The 25,093-nt window shown below is 36.9% G+C and overlaps 1 protein-coding gene across 4 annotated transcripts in view; it reads left to right on the forward strand.

Annotated features, from left to right (window-relative positions):
- Smg6 (SMG6 nonsense mediated mRNA decay factor) overlaps window positions 1-25,093 on the forward strand; it is a 226,473-nt gene that overhangs the window by 155,606 nt on the left and 45,774 nt on the right. The window lies entirely within an intron of this gene.

Below are 25,093 nucleotides of genomic sequence, written 5' to 3' on the forward strand. Positions count from 1 at the left end.
CAGGGCCTTTTGTGGGAGTGCAGTGTTGGTCCCCTTTTAGCCTCAGGGAATATATTCTGAGATTCCCAGTAGGTGTCTGAAACCAGGGATAGTACTGAACCCTACATATATTCAGTACTGTTGTTTGTTTGTTTTTGTTTTTTTTTTTTAAGTCTGATAACTGAAATGGCTACTAAGTGACAATTGGAAGAATAACACAGTGTGGATAGTCTGGCCAAAGGGATAATCTGTGTCTCAGGCAGGACAGCACCATAGTGTGAGATTTCATCAGACTACCTAGAATAGTATGCAGTTTAAACTTATGAATTCTTTATTTCTAGAATTTTCCATGTAATATGTTCAGACTGCAGTTGGGCACAGGTAACTGAACCTGCAGAAAGTGAAACTAAGGAAGGGCTACTATAATTGCCTAAAGGTGGCATTTATGATGGTAGCCTTCACTACTGCCCAGGGTGAAGATCCTTTCAAGCCACTTCCCTACAAGCATGCATTTGTTCTCACGATTATTCAAAATCTGCCTCAAAAGCAATAAACGGAGGGCTGAGGATATAGCTCAGGCTAGAGCACTTTCCTAGGATTCACAAGGTTCTGGGTTTGATCCCAGTATCACAAACAGAACAAAACAAAGTAGTACGTTTGATATGTCTTGTTTTTCCTTTGCTGTCCCCTTTCGTCTGTCCCTCTCCCAGACCTGAGGCTGGGAAAAGAAATTAAGTGATGTACTTCAGGTTTTTAGAAAGTTCATATCCTGGAACTCATGTTAGAACTTGAATAAAAAGATTGTACTGGGTAATTAATTAGATATCTGTAGAGAATCCAGAAGTTCAAAGTTGCTCTGTCTTGTTAATAGAAATTTGGTTTTCAAATATAATTTTTTATTTTCTCTTTCTCCCACTTCCCTGCCTCCTGTGTTCTAATCCTAGCTGTGGCTGGTGAGAGTACCATCTGTGTATCATTACACATCTCTTCTCCATAGACCCCTCACAGAACCTGGTGCTTAAACTTACAGTCCATATGTAGTTTGGGCTTCTCTGCAACAGTCACACATCACCCCTTAAGTTACTTCTGACAGGCCTGACTTCTGGCATTCATTTAACATTAGGTATTTATTGAGCACATACTATTTGCCAGGCACTGTTCAAAGTGCTAGGGAGTCTGTGGTGAGACAGACACCATCTCTTACCTTCTGGACCTTGAGGTGAAACAGAGACTTAAGAAGTAAAGAAAGCAGCAAAATAAATTCAGCTTCTGTTAAAGGGGCAATTTGATAAGAGACAATGGGATTTGGTTTAATTTAATCAATCACACAAATTTATCACTGCTGCTTTGAGCTCCAGTTCTGCTACCCTTAAAGGAGAAGGACTGATGGTGTATGATAGTCATAAATGGAATAAATGGATGCTGTGCTCCACCACACAGATTAAAACTCTTTTTAGTAACTAATCCTAATCTCTATTTGCTTGGATACACAAGGTTCCAAATTCAAGTTTTTTTGTTTGTTTGTTTTTGTTTTTTTGGTGCTAGACATTAAACCCAGGCTTCCCTCATGCTAGGAAGCACTCTTATCACTGAGCTATGTTCCCAGGTCCAAGAAATGATTCTTACACATTAAAGAAAAATAGAGAATAGTCAACAAACACTTGGGTTCATTCCGCCCAGCTTTAAAAGAAAGAATACATTATGGATAAGAGTTGAAACCCTCTGTGTACTCCTGCAGGGTTATATTTCTCTTTCTTCTTCCCTAAAAGTACTCACTACCTTGAATTCATTTTTTCTGTTCATCTTCTTAACGTGTATATTTCCATAAATAATATAGTATTGTTTTGCATGTTTAGACTTTTTACTTATGGCATATGTATCATCTGCTTTGATTTGATTTTCATACTAACCTTACAGTTTTTAGATTTATCCATGTTGATACATATAGTTGTTTCTTTTTCATTTTAAATATATTTATACAATGACCAAATTACATATCACAGTATATTGATCTTTTATAGGTACGTTTTTTTTTTTCTTTTGCTGCTACCATCAATACTGTGATTGCTTTGTATTAATGACTTTCTTTAAGAAATATATCTAGCTGTGCATGGTGGTACACACCTATAATCCCAGTGGCTCAGGTGGCTGAGTTCAAAGTCAGTCTTCAGCAACTTAGCAAGGCACTAAGCAACTCAGCCAGACGCTGTCTCTAAATAAAATATTTTAAAAGAGCTGGGGATGTGGCTTAGTGGTTAAGCAACCTTGGGTTCAATCTCTAGTACTGAGGAGGGAGAAGAGAAGAGGAGAGAGAGAAAAGAGAGAGCTGGGCATGGTGGCATGTATCTATAGTCCCAACTACTCAGGAGCCTGAGGTTGGATCTCTTGAGAACAGCCTAGGCAACGTAGCAAGACCCCATCTCCAAAAAAAGAAAAGAAATGTATCCAGATGCACAATTGCTGGGTTGTAAGTTACATTCATCATCAACTTACCTAGCTCTCCAAGGTGATCACACCAGTTTACTTTATACTAACTGTAAAAGTATATGTATTCCAGCTTTTCCACATTTTTACCAATATACTAGGCATTTCCATACTTTTGATTTTTGGCAATAGAGTGGATTCTATATCATGTCCTATTTTATTTTGTGTTTTCCTAATTACTAAAGAGGTTAAGCATTTTTGATATGTTTATTAGCCATTTTAGATTCCTATTTTAGTTTTATTTTATATCCTTCCATTTTGAAATATAGTCTTGCTATATTGCCAAAGCCAGTTTCAAACTCCTAAGCTTGAAATTCTCCTGGCTAAGCCTCTTCAGTATAGGGACCATAACTCCTGTCTCCCTGTGACACACACATACCATGCATGTCTGGCCAAGATTCCTCTTCCTTTTTTTTTTTTTTTTTATATTTATTTTTTAGTTCTTGGCAGACACAACATCTTTGTTTGTATGTGGTGCTGAGGATCGAACCCGGGCCGCACGCATGCCAGGCGAGCGCGCTACCGCTTGAGCCACATCCCCAGCCCCAGATTCCTCTTCTTTTAATTACATGTTCTTCATATCTTCTGCCCATTTTCTCTCTACTTCTTTTTTATTTTGGTTGTCAATGGGCCTTTATTTTATTTTATTTTAATTTATATGCAGTGCTGAGAATTGAACCCAGGGCCGCACACATGTTAGGCAAGCTTTTTACCACTGAGCCACAATCCTAGCCCCTTCTCTCTACTTCTGATTGAGTCATACTGATGTGATACAAATCTGAATGGGAATTATTCATTGCCTATGTGCTTTGCAAATCTCCCAAACTGCACTTTATCTTTTAAAATTAAATAATAGTGTTTTCATTTGTATAGAAATCTTTTTATGAAAGAATTATCAGTTATTTTCTTTATGACTTGTGTCGTACTTAAGAAATTCTTCCTGGGTGGAAATGTAGGTTGATTGTAGAGCACTTGCCTAGCATGTAGAAGACCCTGGGTTTGATCCCTAGGCCTATTAAAAAAAAAAAAAAGAAAAGAAATTCTTCCTAGGTGTGCAGTATTGGCCTTCCCGCCCCTGCCTTTGGTACCTGGAATTCAACCGAGGGGTGCTTAACCACTGAACCACATCCCCTCACACCCTGCTTTTTTTGTTTTTGAAATTTAGAGGTAGGGTCTCACTAAATTACTGAGGCTGGCTTTGAACTCATGATCCTCCTGCCTCAGACTCCCAAGCCACTGGGATTACAGGCACACATCACCATGACTGATTTGGCCATGTATTGTTAATTGTTGAAGCTGGGTGACTTTATCAGTTTTATTTATTATATTAGTCTTTGAGTATGTTTGAAATTTTCCATAATAAGACAAATTTAATTAAAACAAGAATCACTACAATGTATTTAGTAACAAATATGTTTGAAGATTTACAGTATAGGAAAATCAATTCCTCAATAATAAGCCAGCACTTACAATTTGGTGGCTAAAATGGTTACTGTTAAGTTCTTGTCATATGATCTTTTTTTTTTTAGCCACTTTTTTAGATTAAAATATTACCAAGAATAATTGCAGTTTTGCATAGGAAAAAATCTTTATCTAACCTGAGGTCACAAGGAATATATATACACGTACAGTTTTTTCTTCTAAATGTTTTAGTTTTTCTGTATACATTGATGTCTTTGTTCCTTCTGGAATTTATTTTTGTAAATCAGATTTTCTTATGTGTGGATCTATTCCACTGATCCACTGAGCAGGTCAGTACCACCATTCTGGTTCTTAAGTTCTTAAAACTACTAGAGTAAATTTCTCACCTTCTTAATTTTTTGCAGAAATACCTTGGCTAACCTTTCATCCAGATGCAATCAACTTTTCAAATTCCACAAATTATGTAGTGGGATTTTGTTTGCAGTTGTACTGAATTCAAAGATTAATTTGGAGAGAATACTATATTTACAATATAAAGTGTTCTTCCATAAACATGATATACTGTGAATTTATTCTTTTATGCCCTTCAAGGATATTTTGTAATATTTCTAAGAAAACCCTAATGTAGTTTTAATATTTTATTTCTAGTTTATTACTAACTTGTATGAATATGAATACTGTTCCTTTCCCTTGATCTTATGTCTACCAACCTCGCTGAACTGTTTTATTATTCCTATAATAGGGGCCATAATAACAGAAATCCTTACTTTGTTCTGACTTTTATAGCATGCTTCTAAAGTTGCATCATTAAATCTGATATTTGCTAGACTTCTGATAAGTATCTTCATCAGGTTAAGGGTATTACCTTCTATCCCTAGTTTGCTGAGGTTTTATTATTATTATTATTATAAATAAATAACATTGCTTAATGCTATTTATTTATTTATTTATTTTGTGTGTGTGTGTGTGTGTGTGTGTGTGTATGGTGCTGGGTTGTTTGAACCCAGGGCTTTCTGCATGCAAGGCAAGCACTCTCCTAACTTGAGCTATATCCCCAGCCCTATTATTTTTTATTATCTGTCAGTGATCACAGTTTTTCTATTTTTAGCCTGTTAATATGAGGATATACAGTAATTTCTAATGTAGAATATCATATCCTTCCTAAAATAGCCCAATATTCTCATTCATTCATCCCCTCCCCACCCTCTTTTCTAGTGTTGGGGATTGAACTCTGGTGTTTGTTGACTGTTCTCTATATTTTTCTTTAATATATTAAGAATTTTTTCTTGGGGCTGGGGGCTATAACTCGGTAGAATGCTTACCAATGCACAAGGCCCTGGGTTCAATCCTCAGCACCAAAAAACAAAACAAACAAAAGAATCATTTCTTGGAGCTGGAAACATAGTTCAGTGATAAGAAGGCTTCCTAACATGAGGGAAGCCTGGTTTGATCTATTTTGAGTTGATTTTTATGTGTTTTAGGTAAGGACCTAACTTTCTCCTGTAGATATCCAATTTTCTCAGCATGTCTTTTCTCTGTTGAATGATATTGGCATCCTTGTAAAAATTTCATCATATATACATGAGGGTTTATTTCTGGGCACTCTATTGTATTTTGTTGGGCATTATATATATCCTTATACCAGTACCATACTGTTTTTATTACTTTAACTTTCTAGTAAGTTTTGAAATCAGGAAGCATGATCCTCCAATTCTTATTCTGTTTCAAGATTGTTTGTTTGGCTTTTTGGGTCCCTTGACATTCTATATGAATTATAGGATTTTTTGGGGGGCGGGAACGTGGAATGAACCTGGGTATTCCCATCCCTTTTTATTTTTTATTATGAGACAGGGTCTCACTAAGATACTAGGGCTGGCTTTGAACTTGTGCTCCTCCTGCCTCGCTTCCCAAGTTGCTAGAATTACAGGAGGCATGCACCACTGCACCCACCTGAATTACAGGATTTTTGTTTGTTTGTTTCTGCAAAGAATGCCATTGTGATTTGATAGGGATTACATTGAAGATTGGATTGGGTATTATTGTCATCTTAACTATTAAATATTTCAATCCATGATTATGAGATATTTTTCCATTTACTAGAACTGGTTGCCCTACCCTCCCAGTACTACATGCTAGGCAAATGTTCTACCTGTGAACTACATTCCAGATCCTGAATTTTTAATTATACTTAATTTTAGGTAAATTGAATTTAAGTAGCCACCATGTGGCTAATGCCCATTCTGTTGGACAGTACAGCCCTAGAAAACCACCCTTAGATGTTTTTTCTTTTTAAAAATAAACATTGGACTGTGGTGACCTCAATGGTCTTAGAATGAATGGATTCTAGGGAATGCATGATTAAAGGGGGTGGCAGGCATGGGTAATGTCCCTTCAGGTCCTCTCTCTTTGGGAGATTTGAGATGGCTATGTATGAGACTGCACCAGGCCTCTCTTGATTTCTTTTGGATGTGTCTGGTTTTCTTCAGAACCAAGGAGAACCTATTTTGCCGGGTTTCTGTTCTCGCGACTAAAAGGCTCAGGAGTCACTCCAGTTAAACTGGGCTAATTGGGCTGCATGAAATAACCACACAAGAGACACAAATACCTTTTTATTTGGGGTCACTGTGACGGCTCCTCTGACCTTAAGGGTCCACAGAAAGAGAGCGAGCGAGAGCATGCACTGACCCCTTTTATTGAGGAGAAGCTATTCAAATGAGGCAAGGGGTCAGGTTTCAGGGGTCTGAGTCTATCTTCATGATGTCCACTGTCAGCAGGTTGACTGACACCTGGGTAGGCCACATCTAAGGGCACAGTAAGAGAAGGGGACACACACAAGGCACTTCCATGGAAGATTCTATCCTAAACAGGGCAAGGAATTATATTACAAAGGAACAGGTGAGCATAGCTTCACTCATGGGGCTGTAGCAAGACACACCCACGCACCAACCCTCGAACCCAAGAAGGGTGGGGAAAGCTATGCCACATTTCTGTGACTGAGCGCCTCAGCACTCAGCTGGGGAGTGTGACTCAGTCACGTGTAAGGTTGGTCTCCCACACTATTGCATTAAAAAAAAAAAAAAAAGTCTAGCAAAAGACCAATTCTGCCTCTTGCAGAAATGGAACTCTTTCTGCCTTTCCTATTTCCACAGAAGCAGGGACCATGTGCCCAAAAGCAATTCCCTCTCCAGATGAATATAGTGATTGTTTTGAAGTACATATACTTTGTTCACCATACTGATGTTGTTTTCATTGGAACAACAATCTTTTTTTAAATATCTTTACATGCCTTTAATTGTTGCACTCCAGTTATACCTTCCTTTAGGGTCAAGAGTCCAAGAGATCCTTGCACATCAGAAACAACAACAAAAAAAATTAATTAAACCAGCAAACGTCCCTTTAGCATCTGTTTTATTTTTCCTATCAGGTAAGAAGTAATATGAAAATGCAAAAGAGCTATAACCCTGGGACTGGGGCCAGTCTCCTGCCCACTCCCTAGCATTCTTAAAAACCCCTCGGGGATATTGTAAATCTTTTCAGAGTAAACAGGAAAATTAAGAAGTAAAATTGGTTTCTTAGAGCTCAGAGGCAACTGCAGGAAAAAAGGTCTCTTCACCTTTGACAGCCAGATGCTGTGAGTTTGTGGTGCTATATGACTCTTGCAGAGAAGCCCTCCAGTCCACTATAGAAATGGAACTGTGTGTCCTGACCTTCCTGTAACCACTCTGCTTCAGCTTATGAAAAGAAATTGGAGTATCTCTTGTGTTTTCAGAATTGGACTAGTCTAGCAGCTACCCAGTTTCCCTCAAATTTATTTTTCCACCTTCCTCTGCCTACCCTTATTCTCCACCCTGTTGCCCTTATTCCCCATCCTTATTCTCACCCCTCTTCGTGCAGAGATAACTTCTTTATTGTAGTGTTTGGGTTTTCCCACATTATAGTTGATCTGTCACCATGCTACCAGAATGCCTGTTCTAACCACTTGGGTGTTCTGGTGTCAGAACTTAGAAGTGTCCCAGCTGCCCCACCCAGCTTCCTCATCTCTCTTCTTTCCTGGGCTGTTGTGTTGGAATGATATTCCTCTTGGATTTCAGTGTGTGCAGTCTGATTTGGGTGGAGCCTTGAGCTGTTCACAGGAGTGCTAGTAATGTCTGGCCTTCAGTGCTGCCAAAGGCAGAAAGCTGGCCTCTTCTCAGTTTAAAACATATTTGGATTGCTGGGGCCGGTTAGATGGAGGGTGCGGTGAGCAAATACCACTCTCTTCCTACTGTGTTTTCAGGAAATGATTATAAAGCAGCTATAAGTGTGAATGAAGTCAAAAGAATGAATTAGCATTCCCCCCCCCCCCCCCCCCCCCCCCCCAAAAAATAAAGACAACACATACACTTCTCTGGACTCCATCTGAGATCCACACCCTTATTGTTCTGCTGGGCTTTGGTGCTGTTTCAGAGCAAAAACCATTGCTTAAGCTATCTCCATGCCATTCCCTGAAGAAGAACTCAGCATTAGTCTGCAGAGCAAGAGCTGATCTTTCACTTTAGGTAGTAAACTGTTGGTTCCACTTCCCTATCTGCAAGAGTGTGGGCAGAGACATAGAGGTGGGAAGAATAGCCAGGGCCAAGATTCAATCCCTCAGTTAGGAAGTAAGGTTCCATAACTGGTAGTAAAATTGTTTGTGAAGTCAGTTGTCAGTGCAGTCATTTGTCAATGAAAGTAGTCTCCGTGCCATCACCCACCTCCAGTCCTTCCTTCCAGCTGCCTCCTTCCCTTGTACAGCCGTTTTCCTAGTTCCTCCATGAGGTTTAAGCCATATGGCTCTTATAAATATTGTCTGAAGTCTCCTGACGTGGGAGATTTTGCTGTGCAGTGCATAGTGCCCTGGGTCTGCTCCTTTCGTCTCAGCAGCTGTTTGCCACTGACTTAGGTGGCGACTGAGCCTGTGTGTGTGGCCGAAGTCAGTGACGAGCCTCCCACCCAGGCCTGGGGAAGCCCTCAGCCAATGTGGTTCCTGTGGCAGCAGCCAAACACGCCAGAGCGCCTCATACCTTCAGGGCTGTGGTGTAACAGCCAACTTCATGCGGTGGCATTGTTTAGTGTTGGTTGACTTGACTTCTCTGTCCCCACCCACTGTGTTTAAGGAAATCTGGCCATCACCCAGTAAGGAAGAAGCTGGCATATTTGCAGAGAGTGGCTTTCTACTGCCTCTCTTGTGGTTGGAGCCAGGACCACCTTCCATCTCTGCTTCCTACCCATGTGGCAAAGAGCAGGGGACCCTCTGCTCTCAACCTCCTGCGGTGGGTTTCAAGTTGCTTAAGATCAGGATGAGGCTGTCTGCCAGGTTATCTGCCCAGATAAACATTTGTTGTTTACAGGACTTGTTTCAGCTCCCCTGGCCGGTCCCACCAGTGAACTTGTCTGGTTTCTTCATGTTTTAAGCCAGTATATGGGGCTGATGTCCAAACACAGAACTACTGGAGCCCAAGAGGCTCTTAAGAGAAGAGCCACTTCTGACTTAGCTTTGCCATTGCCCCTTCCCCTCCCACTGCCAAAGCCAAATGTATATCTCTTGCTTCCAGTCTTGCCTTGTGGATATTGAAAATGCCTCTACATTTTCAACATTTCCAACATTTCTAGACTTTATAATTTGGAGATATAGATAACAGCCAATGTTATGAGGCAGCAACTGAAGTCTTTCTTTAAAGTGGCAAGGCTGGCATTCTGACATCTGCCCTCCTTTAACATGTCTCCATTACAGCTAATGAGGTAGCTCTTTAAAGAAAACAGGCAAAAGATCTGAATAGAGATCTGAAAGAAGATATCAGTGGTAAAGCGCTTGCCTAGCACATGTGAGGCACTGGGTTCGATCCTCAACACCACATAAAAATAAATAAATAAAATAAAGGAATTGTGTCCATCTACAATTTAAAAAAAAAAAAAAAAAGATACCTTGCTGGGTGCAGTGACACATGCCTGTAATCCCAGTGACTTGGGAGGCTGAGGCAGGAGGATCACAAGTTTGAAGCCAGCCTCAGCAATGTGTTCATGCTTATTGTAAGTTAAAGGGAAAGAGATTTTTCTGTTTTTAATTCAACTACATTCAGCAAATCGAAATGTTGTCCTTTTTTTTTATAATGTAATTCATATTCTTCCATTTTATTATACAACAAAGTTGAAAGCATTTTATAGTGAGCCCACTTAAAACCAACACCTATATACTTTCTCATTCTATTGTACTTATCCATCTATCCTTCCCTCTTTCTTCATCCATCCATTTTTTTAAAAAATTTTTGAATGTATGTCATCAGTACATTTTTTTCTTAATCCTTCAGAATGTGTGTGTGTGTTATAAAATTGACTAGAGTCCAAAATTTAATATTTTTTTTCTTTTAAGGTAAAATTTACATCCAATGACAACTATTAAATATGCTTTTGCTAAATTATAGATATACACCTGTATACACATTCAGAAACCTATCAGAATATAGAATCTTTTTTCCCCAGTGCTAGGGATTGAACCCAGGACATGCTACCACTGTGCTACATATCCATCCCTTTTTAAATTTTTTATCTTGCTGAGTTGCTCAGGCTTGCCTCAAACTTGTGACCCTCCTATCTCAGCTTCTCTAGTTGCTGGGATTACACGCATGCACCACCTCACCTGGCCACAGCATAGAATCTTACATGCTGTCTTTATCTCTAACTCCATCCCAGGAAGCAGTCTGCATTCTGATTTTTTTCCCATCATAGGTTAGATTTATCTGTTTTAGAACTTTGATGAGGAAATCATATACCATATATACTTTTTTCCCTCTTATTTTACAGTGCTAAGGATCAAACCCAGGGCCTGTACATGTTAGACAAATACACTACCACTGAGCTACATTCCTAGCCCTTTTAACTTTTTATTTTTCAGACAGGGTCTCGCTAAACTGCTGAGGCTAGCTTTGAACTGGCTGTGACCCTCCTACCTCAGCCTCCCAAGTCACTGGGATTACAGGCATATGTCACCCAGCTAGATTTTTTTTTTTTTTTAAGTTGTAGATGGACACACTACCTTTATTTTATTTATTTATTTTTATGTGGTGCTGAGAATCGAACCCAGAGCCTCACATGTGCTAGGCAAGTGCTTTACCACTGAGCTCTACCACCTCTAGATAGTTTCTTTGTGAAGGGTCCTTTGCCTGTTTTCTTTAATTGGATTAAAGAAAATCCAATTAAAGAAAATTATTGTGTATTATGGCTACAAGTACTTTGTTAGATACATGTTTTCTAAATATTTTCACTCAGCCTGTTGCTTATTCATGTTCTTAACAGTGTCTTTGGTGAGCAAAAGGTTTTTTTGTTATTGTTTTTGGTACTAGGGGTTAAACTCAGGGGCACTCAACCACTGAGCCACATCCCCAGCCCTATTTTGTATTTAGAGACAGGGTCTCACTGAGTTGCTTAGTGTCTCACTGTTGCTGAGGCTGGCTTTAAACTCGTGATCCTCCTGCCTCAGCCTTCCAAGCCACTGGGATTATAGACATGTGCCACTGTACCCAGCTGGTGAACAAAAGTTTTTAATTGTAATAAAATCAAACTTATCAGATGGTAGAATGAGATATGGATATCATTACCCTAAGAAATGAATGAAGACATGAATGGTGTAAATATACTTTGTAATCAACCAGAGATATAAAAAAATGTGTTCTTTGTGTGTAATATGAATTGTAATGATTTTGCTGTCTTATTTTAACAAATTAGAATAAAAAATTAAATTTCCAATTTAAAAAAAATCAAACTTATCATGTTTCTATTTTTTGGATACTAATTTTTGAGAACTAAAATGCCTAAGTTATAAAGCTTTTCTACTTGGTTTTCCTCTAAAACCTATATTGTTTTAGCTTTTACATTTAGGTCTGTGATCCATTTTAAATTAATTTTGTATGTAGTAAGGACTTTGTAAGATAAAGATTGAGTTTTGGCTTTTTCCCACATGGAACTGTGGGGAAATAACAGCCAAAGCTGTTATTCCAGCACATTTGTTGAAAAGACATTCTTTGCCTCCATTGGATTGCTTCAATACTTCTTTCAAACAGCAGATAAGCATTTAAGCGCTCTCCTTTTTTTTTTTTTTTTCTTTTTTCATTGATTTATTTAACAGTTCTTTTGACAAACACTGGAGTTATGATTGGAAGTAAGTTTATTTTATGTATCAGTTTGGAAAGAATTGACATCTCAACAGTATTCTAGTTTATGAACATGGTATAGCTTTCCTCTGCTCAGATCTTCTTTTATGGGTTTTTGGATTTTTGTTTGCTTTTTGGTTTTGGCAGTACAGGGATTGAACCTAGGTGCACTCTACCACTGAGCTACATCCCCAGCCCTTTTTTTGGTTTTTGTCTCACTGTGTTGCCCAGGCTGGTCTTCAACTTGCAATCCTCCTGCCTCTGCCTCTCTAGTAGCTGGGGTTGTAAGTGTGTTCCACGAGCCTTGCTATAGTTTTCATTGTAGAGGTCATATGCATTGTTGATTAAGGTTATCCCTAATTACTTTTTATGCCATTATGTGTTTAGTTGTTTCTGCATTTTACTTACCAATCTAGGCATGTAGTAGTTTTTTCATTTTAACTTTCAATTTTCTATGACTTATGATAAGTTGAGCATCTCTTCATGTTTATTTATCTAATTTATAGATATTTATCTAATTTAATAAGTTGTCTGCTCAGATATTTTGCCTTTGTGCGTGCACACACAGCAGCATACACTAGGGATTAAATTCAGGGCTTGGAGCTGGGGCTGTAGCTCAGTGGCAGAGCATTTGCCGAGCACATGTAAGGCATTGTTTGATCCTCAGTACCACAAAAAAATAAATAAATAAAATAAATCCATGCTGTCCATCTGCAACTACAAAAAAAAAATTTTTTTTTTTCAGGGTTTTTTATATGCTGAGCTTGCATTCTACCACTAACCTATACTTCAACCCTACACATTTTTAAGATGGATTATTTATTTATTTTTTTCCCTTTTGGTACCAGAGATTGAACCTAGAGCTGCTTAACCACTGAGCAACATCCCAAGCCCCTTTTTAATATTTTATTTAGAGACATGATCTCACTGAGTTGCTTTGAGCCTTGCTAAGTTGCTGAGGCAGGCTTTGAACTCAAGATCCTCCTGCCTTAGCCTCCAGAGCTCCTGGGATTATAGGTGTACCTCTGCAGCTGGCAGATTATTTGTTTTCTTTTTCTTTTCTTATTTTTTTAATATTATTTTTTTAGCTGTAGTTGGACACAATACCTTTATTCCATTCATTTATTTTTATGTGGTCCTGAGAATGGAACCCAGGGCCCCTCACATGCTAGGCGAACGCTCTACTGCTGAGCCACAATCCCAGCCCCAGATTATTTGTTTTCTTATTGTTAAATTTTAAGAACCACTGATAGATTTTTAAGTGTCAAAACTACCTTGCATATACTCTTATTTGAGGGAGGGGATTTGTCAGTATTTTGGTTAAAAATCTTTGTGACCTTACCTTTGAGTTATTTTGACCTTATTAAATGACTTAGAAAGTGTAACCTCTGTCCTCCATTTTTGGAAAGACTGTGTAATAGTGGTGTTAATTTTTTTTTAAATGTTCGATAGAATTTACTCATAAGACAACATTAGCTGGGAAATTTTGATAATAATTAATTCACTCAATTTAATATATAATTATGCACATATTCTTTTTCATCATATTATCCATTTTATGTTTAAACAACAATTTTTGTGACTTCTAGTTTTCAAGAAATTTGTCCATTTCATCTAAGCTGCCAAATTTGTAGACATAAAGTGATTTATAATATGTCTTGACTATGTCCTATTAATTTCTGTTATCTTCATTATTTTATTTTTACTTTGGGTTTACTTTTCTGCTTTTAGCTGTGTGTGTGTGTGTGTGTGTGTGTGTGTTGTATATGGACATGATATCTTTCTTTATTTTTTTTATGTGGGCTGAGAATTGAACCTAGTGCCTCACACGTGCTAGGCAAGCACTCTACCACTGAGCCCCAACCTCAGCTCCTCTGTTTCTAGCTTTTTAAGCTGAGAACCTTAGGTCATTGCTTTTAGACTTTTCTAATAATTATACTTAAAGCTATAAATCTTCCTTTAAGCACTTTTTTAACCCTATCCCTGATTTTTTTTGTATTATCATTCAGTTTACAGATATCACTAATTTTCATATAATATTTTCTTTGACACATTATCTGTCAGTGTGTTAATTTCCCAATGTTGGAGATTTTCCAAGTATTTTTTATTGATTTCTAACTTAATTCAGTTGTGATCAGAAAACACCATCTGTATAATTTCAGTCCTTTTAAAGTAATTGAAACTTTTGACTCAGCACTTGTCTACCTTGAAAAAACACTCTTAATGCGTTTGGAAAAAAATGTGTTTTGTAGTTGTGGAATGTAGAGGGGATTTTAAGGGATTGTTTGGGGGAATGGGTTTTCACAGTTCTGGAGAACGAATACAGGAATGCTCTACCACTGAGCTACTTTCCCAGAACTTTTTACTTTTTATTTTGACACAGGCTTTCACTAAGTTGCCCAGGCTGGCCTTGAACTTGCAATCTTCCTGCCTCAGCCTTCTGAGTTTCTAGAATTATAGACATGTGTCACCACACCTGGCTAGATATAGACTTTTACAAAAGTAGGTCAAGGAGATTGATAGTTGTTCAAATCTTCTGTATCTTTACTGATATTTTATATTGGTGTTGTATTAATTTTTGAGAGAAGTGGTAATATCTCCAAATATAATTGTGGCTGTTGATTCTTCCCTTTAATTGTCAGTTTTCACTTCATATATTTTGAAGCTATGCTATTAGGCATGTATATGATTAATTATATCTTCCCAACTAATTTACCCTCTCTTATCTCTGGTAATTCTTTGCCTTCAAAATTTGTGATCCTCCCAGGTCACTGGGATTATAGGCATGTGCCATTGCACCTGGCCCACCCATTTGCTTTTAACTAGTCTATTTCTTTAAATTTAAAATGAATTTATTAATGACAACATATAGTTGGCTCTTACTTTTTAATATAGACTGGCATTTATTCTTTCTGATTTTTGTTTCTATGTTCTTTCCTGACTTCCTTTAGATTATTTGAATTACTTTTCAGAATCCAATTTTAATTCATTTATTTCCTTTTTAGCTATATCTCTTTGCAGCTATTTTCTAGTGGGCTTTAAATTAATTAACTTTTCAGCCTACAGAGAATTACTGTAGTACTTCACATAAAATGTAGAAACCTTATAGCTGTACACTGCATTTACCCATTGCACTGTCCTTTATTTTTATAGTGGTTGGGAGATAAATGCTTTAACATGTAATATAGTTACAGTATATCATACACCATAAAATGTTATATACCAGTAACTCGGGAGGCTGAGGTGGAAGGATCTGGGCAATTTAGTGAGACTCTGTCTCCAAAAACAAAGACAAGCTAGTTTGATCCTGCTAATTTAGTATTAGGTTGATTTGTTATTGTTTGTTTTTGCAGTACCAGAAGTTAAACCCAGAGGAACTCTACCAGAGTTACATTCTCAGTCCTTTTAAAATTTCATCTTGATAATCCTCCTGCCTCAGCCTCCCAAATAGCTAGAATTCACAAGTGTACACTACCGTATCCAGCTAGTAGTAATAAATTTTAAATAATTCTAAAACCCTATGCTGATGAAATTATTCATTGTTATCTAAGGTTTGTGGGGAGAGGTGTGGGATAATATGCATAACATGAAACTTACCATTTTTATCTGTTTTTTTCATTTGTTGTCTGTACCTTTGGTATGTATAACAGAAGTCATTCCCAAATTTAATCATAAAAATTTTCCCTTATATTTTATTCTAAGAGTTTGTAGTTTTGGCCCCAAAGTTTAGGTCTTTCATCCATTTTGAGTTAATTTTTGCATATGGTATTTAAGAGAGGATCTGACTTAATTCTTTTGCATGTGGATATTCAGTTTTTCCAGCATCTATTGTAAAATGTTATGATTTTTGCTTTAAACAAATATATATGCACAAATTTAAGAGGATAGTAAATGTGTTGTTTATACAGTGTTTACCAATGCTTCATGAAAAGCCAAGTATCCAAATGGTATTATTTTCCTCTGGTTTGAAGAGCTGTAGCTTCATTTGTACAGCAGGTTTACTGGTAACAAATTTCCTAGTATTCTTTTGTCAGAAAGTGACTTTATTACACTTTCTTCTAAAAGATGGTACATTGAATATAGAAACTTTTTCTGTCTTAACGCAGTTCATCCTCTGTCTCAGGCTTCTGATAAGACATTCATTGTTCTCTATATGTAATATGTCATTTTTCTCTGGCTGCTTTCAAGATTTTTCTCTATATCTTTAGGTTTTTTTTTTTTTTTCAGAGCAACATGTTTATTTAAGCATTAGCTAAGCTTTCATTTATAAGCAAATGTTTTCAGGGAAAAATCACTATATCTTTAGTTTTTAGTAGTTTGTTATGATGTGTCTCATGACTTTCTTTTTTTTTCTTTCAAATCTATTTTTTTGTTGTAGATGGACACAATACATTTATTTATTTATTTATTTATTTAAGATGATAGGGATTCTTTTTTTTTAATATTTATTTTTTAGTTTTAGGTGGATGCAATATCTTTATTTTACATTTATTGGTGCTGAGGTTAGAACCCAGGGCCTTGTGCATGCTAGGCAAGCACTCTACCACTGAGCCACAATCCCAGCCCTCATTTATTTATTTTTTATGTGATGCTGAGGATTGAATCCAGTGCCTTATATGTGCAAGGCAAGCGCTTAGCCACTGAGCCACAATCCCAGCCCCATCTCATGATTTTCTTTGCATTATATTGCTTTTGGCTTTAATCTATAGTTTGTCTTTCACCAAATTTGGGGGAACTTCAGAATATGACTGAAGGTTTTTTGTTTTTGTTTTTGTTTTTTCCTCTGCTCCCATCTTTCTCCATTTTTGATTCAGTTATATATAATGTTTAGTTAGGCTTTGGTCCCCCATGTATCTGAGGCTTTATTAATTTATGGTTTTGTTTCCCTTTTGTTATTCAGATTAGATGATTTCTGTTGTTCCAACTTCAGATTTACTAACTTCACTGTCATGTCCATAGTCTGTTAGGTCCATCCAGGGACTTTTTTTATTTCATCTAGGGTGTTTTTAGTTCTAGAAGTTCCATTTGATTCTTTTTCATAATTTTTGTTTCTCTTCTGAGAGTTCCTTCCCTTCCCCCCCCAACCCCCCACCCGCCTCTATTGGTGCTGGGGATTGAACCCAGGGCCTTGTGCATGAGAAGCAAGCACTTTACCAACTGAGATCTATTCCCAGCTGAGAGTTCCTTTTTATTTGTTTCAATCATATAGTCTTCATTGAATACAGTTATAGTACCTTTGGTAATCTTGCTGTTAATTCCAACATTTGGGTCATATAAGAATTGGGCTTGGGCTGGGGATGTGGCTCAAGCGGTAGCACGCTCGCCTGGCATGCGTGCGGCCCGGGTTCGATCCTCAGAACCACATACAAACAAAGACGTTGTATCCACCAAAAATTAAAATAAATAAATAAATAATTAAATATTTAAAAAAAAAAAAAGAATTGGGCTCTACTTACTGACTTTTTTCCTTGAGAGTACATCACATATTCCCCTTTCTTTGTGTATTAAAAGAATTTTGAATTTCATCCTGAAATTGTGACTGCTATGTTGTGGAAATTTGGGTTTGTTTTATTCCTCAAGAGAGGATTGATGGTTTTGTTTTAGTGGGATTTCAGTTGGTTGGACTCAAACTGTAGAACATCAGATATCCATTTTGTTTTTCTGTCTGTGTGACTGCACAAACTCTGCCCACATTATTCAGAAGTCAGCCAGAAGTTCCAGCATTGTTTACACACCAAGTGTGGGTTGTCTTCTCTCTGGCTAGCTCTTTTCTGAGATTTCCTTCCTTGCTTTCTAGCAGCTTTGATTGTCCTGAACATTATCCTGCTTTTCTTCAGACCAGATAGTCTGAGTTTTCCAAAAGAGTTTCAGTTCTTAAGTCCTTTGGGTAAGTCCACCAAGGAGTGAAATAGCTGGATCAAATGGTGGTTCCATTCCAAGTTTTCTAAGGAATATCCATACTGCTTTCCAGATTGTTTGCACCAATTTGGCAGTCCCACCAGTAATGAAATAATGTGCCTTTTCCCCCACATCCTCACCAACATTTATTGTTGCTTGTATTCTTAATAACTGCCATTCTGACTGGAGTGAATAAAAAATCTTAGAGTAATTTTGATTTGCATAAAAAGAGCATACTACAATAACACAGCCTCATCAATGTTTTTAGCAGTGCAATTCACAATAGCTAAATTGTGGAACCAACCTAGATGCCTTTCAATAGATGAATGGATAAAGAAAATATGGTATACATACACAATGGAATATTACTCAGCATTAAAAGAGAATAAAATCATGGCATTTGTGGGTAAATGGATGGATCTGGAGAATATCATGCTAAGTGAAGTAAGCCAATCCCCAAAACCCAAAGGCTGAATGTTTTCTCTGATAAGTGGATGCTGATCCATAATGGGGGTCAGGGTGGGGAACATGGGAAGAATGGAGGAACTCTGGATAGGGCAAAGGGGAGGGAGGAGAAGGAAGGGAGTATGGGGGTAGAAAAGATGGTGGAATGAGGTGGATATCATGACCCTAGGTACTGTATGAAGACCCAAGTTGTGTGACTCTCCGTTGTGTACAACCAGAGAAATAAAAAATTGTGCTCCATTTGTGTACTATGAATCAAAATTCATTCTGCTCTCATATATAACAAATTAGGACAAATAATTTTTTTTAAAAAGAACTCAACATTTTTTAAAAATTCAGTTCTAGCTGGGTGCAGTGGCACACGCCTATAATCCCAGTGGTTTGGGAGCCTGAGACAGGAGGGGATCTTGAGTTCAAAGTCAGCCTCAGCAATAGCAAGGCACTAAGCAACTCAGTGAGACCCTGACTCTAAATAAAATACAAAATAGGGCTGGGGATGTGGCTCAGTGGTTGAGTGCCCCTGAGTTCAATCCCTGGTACCAAAAAAAAAAGAGTTTTAGTTCTGTATGGAGCCACCAGCTATGACCTGCCTTCAACCTAAAAGTTGGAGAAGAGCTAACTCACTGTGTCCCAGCTCCTCCTCCTAAGTGTCAAGTCCCTTTGTGAATCTACCTGTGTTGATTTTACTGTCTAGTACCTTCAAGTATTTTGTTCTTTTTTTAAAAATTTTACTCAGAGTTTATCATTGTTATCTGAAGATAATTTGAACCAATAGGAGAAAACATTTGGCCCTTGGTTTTTGGGATTGTCTTACTTTGCTTAGCATGATATTCTCCACCTTCATCCATTTACCAGCAGATGCCATGATTTCATTCTTCTTTAAGGCTGAGTAATATTCCATTGAGTATATATACCACATTATCTTAATCCATTCATCTGTTGACAGGCACCTAGGTTGGTTCCATGTTTAGCTATTGTGAATTGAGCTGGTATAAACATTGATGTGGCTCCATCACTATAGCATGCTGATTTTAAGTCCTTTGGGTATAAACCAAGGAGTGGGATAGTTGGGTCAAATTGTGGTTCCATTCCAAGTTTTCTGAAGAATCTCCTTATTTCTGTCCCTTTATAATTAAAATATGCTTCACTTATTTTTTAGGGCCTTGATTGTAAGGATTTTAATTATTTTTCAGTCATTTATATTAGAAGTGTTTTATAAAATTTACCTTTCAGTATCTATGGAATTTTCTCAAACAAATTAAAATTATGTGTAGTAAAATCTTCCTTTTTGCCCTTTGTTTTTATGCTTAGAAAAGTTTTTCTAACATCAAATCAATGAGTAAGATATTTTCTTCTTGTTATTTTACTTTTTGAAAAATTATTGGAGGCTGGGGATACAGGTCAGAAGTAGATTGCTTGTCTAGTATGTCCTAGACCCTTGGTTTGATGCCCAGCACAGGTGGTGGGGGAGATAGAAAGAGAAAGAAAATTATTATTAAATCTTTCATCTGGAATTTATTTTGCTATACAATGTATGGTAGAAACCTAACTTCATTTTTTCAGAATAGTTTTAAAATTATCTTAGCATCATCTGTTGATTTGTTTAGTCTGTGTGCATTTAACTTAAGTTAAACTTTACCACATATGAACATGTATTATCCTACAATCTGAGTACACAGTAGATACATGCTAATTTCTTTACAGGACTTATTTGTGGGTGTGGATTTCAGGGTAAGTATATTGGAAGTATTTTATACAATTTACCTTCCACTATCTATGGAATTTTCTCAAAGAAATTAAAATTTTGTGTAGTTAAGTCTTTCTTTTTTCCCTTTGGAAGGAGCTCATCCATTGCTAGGCAAGTACTCCACCATTGAGCTGTATCCCCAGCCCTTTTTATTTTTTATTTTGGATAGGGTCTTACTAAGTTGCCCAGGCTGGCTTCAAACTTTGGATCCTCCTCCTGCAGCCTCCAGAATAGCTAGGATTATAGGTGTACACTGTGCTGGAACTACAGTATGCTGACTTTTTATAAAAAGAAATAGGAAGCAGCTTTTCTCTTTCTGTGACCTGGAAAATATATATGGCTTGGACTCTCTCATACCCCGCCTTTAGTCTATTAGCACTACTATCATTACTGCCTTTAAAATATATCTGGGATCCAGCTATTGAACCATATTTACTTATTCCTATCTAACCCAACTGTCCTATACTCATTCTTAAGCCATGCCCCGTAACTCACACTGCTGGGCCTATGCACTTCTGTTTTCTCTCCTATTTACTATTACCCAACTGCATTTAGTTTCTGATTTACATCAGATCCCTATTTAAGGGGTCAATCTTATCAGAGAGTTATTTCCCAGATGAGTTATATAAATGAGCATCTGAACCAGGCACAGTGGTACACACCTGTAATTCCAACTACTGTGGAGGCTGAGGCAGGAGAATCACAAACTCAGCGAGTTAACAAGACCCTGTCACAAAAATAAAAAGTAAACTAGGACTGAGCAGGGCATGGTGGCTCACACCTCTAATCCTAGCAACTTGGGAGCCTGAGGCAGGAGGATCACAAGTTCAAGACCAGCCTCAGCAATTTAGTAAGGCCCTAAAGACCCTGTCTTAAAATAAAAAAGGGTGGAAATGCAATTCAGTTTTTAAATGCCCCTGGTTCAATCCCCATCACCACCCAAAAAAATAAAATAAAACACAGTACCCTGGCCCCAGACACACTGACTTCTCTTACTGGACTTTTTCTTCTTAGCACTGACCATCAACTGACAGTTGATTTTTGTTTTTATGTAAATACATAAAATTCATTTATTTATTGTGTGGTTACAGATTGAACCCAGGACCTGAAGCATGCTAGGCAAGCACTCTACCACCGAGTTACCTATTTTTTGTTTTGTTTTTCTTTTGTTTTGTTTTGTTTTTTAATATTTATTTTTTAGTTGTAGTTGGACATGATTCCTTTATTTCACTTATTTATTTTTATGTCATGCTGAGGATTGAACCCAGGGTCTCGAATGTGCAAGTCGAGCGCTCTACCACTGAGCCACAATCCCAGCCCCCTGATTTTTGTTTTTATGTTTGTTTTACTCATTTATTATTCCTCTACTAGCCTGTCAACAATTTGTTTTTATTTACTATTCTAATCCCTAGTGTTTACAACAGTTTGTAGGGCATAGGCCCCTCCCCTGCCACTAATAAATACTCATTGAATGAATATATAAATTAGTTGAAGAAACTCACCTGTATAAAGGTGTCTCAGCCTGTAGTACTTTTGGATAGACTTTTTTTTTTTTTGAGAGACTGCAGATCCATCCCAGCTTCTCATGCTTTCTCAGTAAGTACTCCGTCACTGAGCTACACCCTCAACCCCAGGTTTTTTACATATTGTGTTGAATTTTTTAGTCAGGATTATTAAAATATAATATAAATATATAGAATAAATAATTTACCAATTGGCCAGGCACCGTGGCACATCCCTGTAATCTGTGACTCAAGAGGCTGAGGTAGGATTGCAAGTTCAGGGCCAGCCTTAGCAATCTAGCAAGACCCTATCTCAATATAGAAAATAAAAACAGGGAGGCTGGGGATATAGCTCAGTTGGTAGAGTGCTTGCCTCACATGAAAAGAAAAGAAAAGAGAAGGAGAAAAAGAAAAAGAAAGAAAGAAAATATGTGGCTCAGTGGCTAAGCATCCCTGGTACCTAATTAATTAATTAATTAATTCACCAATTGGATAATGTTTGACAAAAATATACAATAGTATAGATATCTCCACAATCATGCTGGGGAACATTTCCAATTTCATTAACTTATCCAGAAAATCATCCATTTCTCTAAAAAAATTTTTGAGGGGGTGGGTACTGAGCTACATACCCAGTCCTTTTTATTATTTTAAGACAGGGTCTTGCTAAGTTGGTGAGGCTGGCCATGAACCTACAATCCTCCTGCCTCTGCTTCCTGAGTCACTGGGATTACAAGTGTGTGCCACCATGCCCAGCACTATTGTTTTTTTTTTTTAATTATGATCTAATAATCTTTTTTTATTACGTTTCATTGATTTTGAGACTGTATTTTTGTACCATTTAAAATTGAATACATAGCTACTAAGTGATTATTAAGTACACTATTATTGTCTGAATTACTCTTTTGACCTACTTGATATGATAAAGTGGTATTGGTTCACAATTGCAGTTGTGTTTTTTATTTTCCTTCTTGTATTTCAGAGAGTTTTGCTTTCTACATTTTCTTTCCATTTCATTCTTGCTTTGTATCCTATTTGGGTTTTTGTTTCGTTTTTATCTTTACCCAACAGAATTTTGCCTATCCCCCACTCCTTTTTTTTTTTTTTCTTTAATCTCATTGTTTTAAGAATGTCTCTTCTAGACAGTATATGATGTATTTAAATATTTTTTGTTGAAATGAAATTTATCTAACAAAATTAAACATTCAAAACAAACAATTCAATGAAACATACATAGAACATTGATTATATGCAACCACCACCTCTGTACCTATTACATTTTAATTCTTCATTGTAATTTTTTTTAAAGAGAGAGAGAGAATTTTATTTTATTTTACTTTATTTTATTAGTTTTTGGCAGACACAACATCTTTGTTTTTGTATGTGGTGCTGAGGATCGAACCCGGGCCGCACGCATGCCAGGCGAGCAAGCTACCGATTGAGCCACATCCCCAGCCCCTTCATTCTAATTTTTTAGATAAAATACTTTTAATTATTTTCTCTACTTATCAACTAGAAGAATTCAATAGGATATTATAGTCTCTCATTTTAGTTTGGATAATGTTTAGCTTCAAGAAACATAAAATCCTAAAGCAACAGTAAATTAAGGTAGAAGGAGATTTCCCTCTCAAGTGAAAGAAGCCCAGGTTTTCTGGCTTGGCATTCTGTGGTATCACAAAGAGCCTTTGCTCACTTTGTTGCTTTGCTGTACATGGCTTTCATTTTCAGTGAGATAGAGACTACTTCTTTTAAGCACCTGTCCTAGGAGTTCATATCCATTTCTGACTATATCCTATTGGCCAGAACTGAGTCATGTGGCCAGACCTAACTATGGTAAATACTGGTAAATATTTTTATTCTAGGCAGCCATGTGCATAGCTAAAATTTAGGATGTTCCATTATAGAAGAAGAGGAAGCAGATAACAGGAAACAACCAGCAGTTTCTGCTACACTACCTCATGTACAGATGTAGCACTTGCAGCTTACTCCTTCTTTTACCACCTACCAATTTCCTAGCTTTTAAAGGTGTCAAGATTTTTTTTTTATTCTCATTTGTTACATATGATAGCAGAATGCATTACAATTCATATTATACATATAGAACACAATTTTTCATATCTCTGGTTGTACACAAAGTAGAGTCACACCATTTGTGTCTTCATACATGTCCTTAGGATAATGATGTCCATCTCATTCTACTGTCTTTCCTACCCCTATGCACCCTTCCCCCTCCCTTCCCTCAATGCAATTTTATTAATAATAGTAGCCATTAGTTTCCAGTATGGCAGTATTTAATCTTCATAATAACCCCTGCTTAGGATAAATATTGTTATCCCTATTTTTTCAGAAAGATCGAGCACCTTACTTAATGTCAAACATCCAGCAATTCAGACCCATGCCACAGTGCCTAGAGTAATCACTATACATTTTAATAACTTCAGAATCATTTAATTTTTTACAATACATATCTTTTCTTTGAAGAATAATTTCTGACAATTGCATTGTTTTAGAATCCTATTAATATCACTTATATAGAATTATTTACCCTTTCTGCTTTTTGCCACTTATGTTTTTGTTTTGCAGTACAGGGGGTTGAACCCAGGGGCACTCTATCATTGATTAACATTTCCAGCCCTTTTTTATTTTTCATTTTGAGACAGGATCTGGCTGTAGAGACTGACCTCAAACTAACTGTCTTTCTGCCTCAGCCTCCTGAGTCAGCTGGGATTACAAGAGTGCCTCACAACCCCTGACCTTGCCATATCTTTTTTTAATACAATATATTTACTTTTTTCTTCAGAATTTCATTGTTTTGTTTAGTCTTTTAATCTTTTTTTTTTTTTTTTTGAGATTTTGAAACATAGATGAAAGTAAAGAGAATAGTATAACAAATCACTATGTAGATTGAGCAGGTATTTTTGCCAATTTTTTTTCCAATCTTTTTTTTTAAATTGGTTTGATCACTTTTCTTGTCTCGCTGCCATTCTTTTGTTTCTAAAGATTTTTAATCAAGTCTCATTCATTGTACAGAAAATACTTTAGGAGATATTTCTAACTTCTGAGTATTTTGTCTTAAGCATAATCTACATACTATTATTATACATTTCTAAATTAATAATTTGTTAATATGACAGGGTCCACTTCACATTTCCCAGATTATCTCCAAAATGCTGTTTCACAGTTGGTTTACAAAAAGGAAGATCTAAACAAGCTCCATACTTTGTATTTCATTGATATGACTCTTATGACTCTTTCGATGTTTAACAGTTTCCCTATCTTCCTTTTGTTATGCTGTTTGTTGAAACTTTTTAAATGTGTATTATCTTTGCTAATCTGAGAGTGCCTGCTTTTGCCCTACTAAATTAATGGCTTCTAGTTGGAGCATATTTGCTTCTATTGGGGCAAATATGTCTGAGACCAAACGTATTTGA

The sequence above is a fragment of the Marmota marmota genome, unplaced genomic scaffold, assembly GCF_001458135.2.
Source record: "Marmota marmota marmota unplaced genomic scaffold, marMar, whole genome shotgun sequence".
Taxonomy (NCBI): Eukaryota; Metazoa; Chordata; class Mammalia; order Rodentia; family Sciuridae; genus Marmota; species Marmota marmota.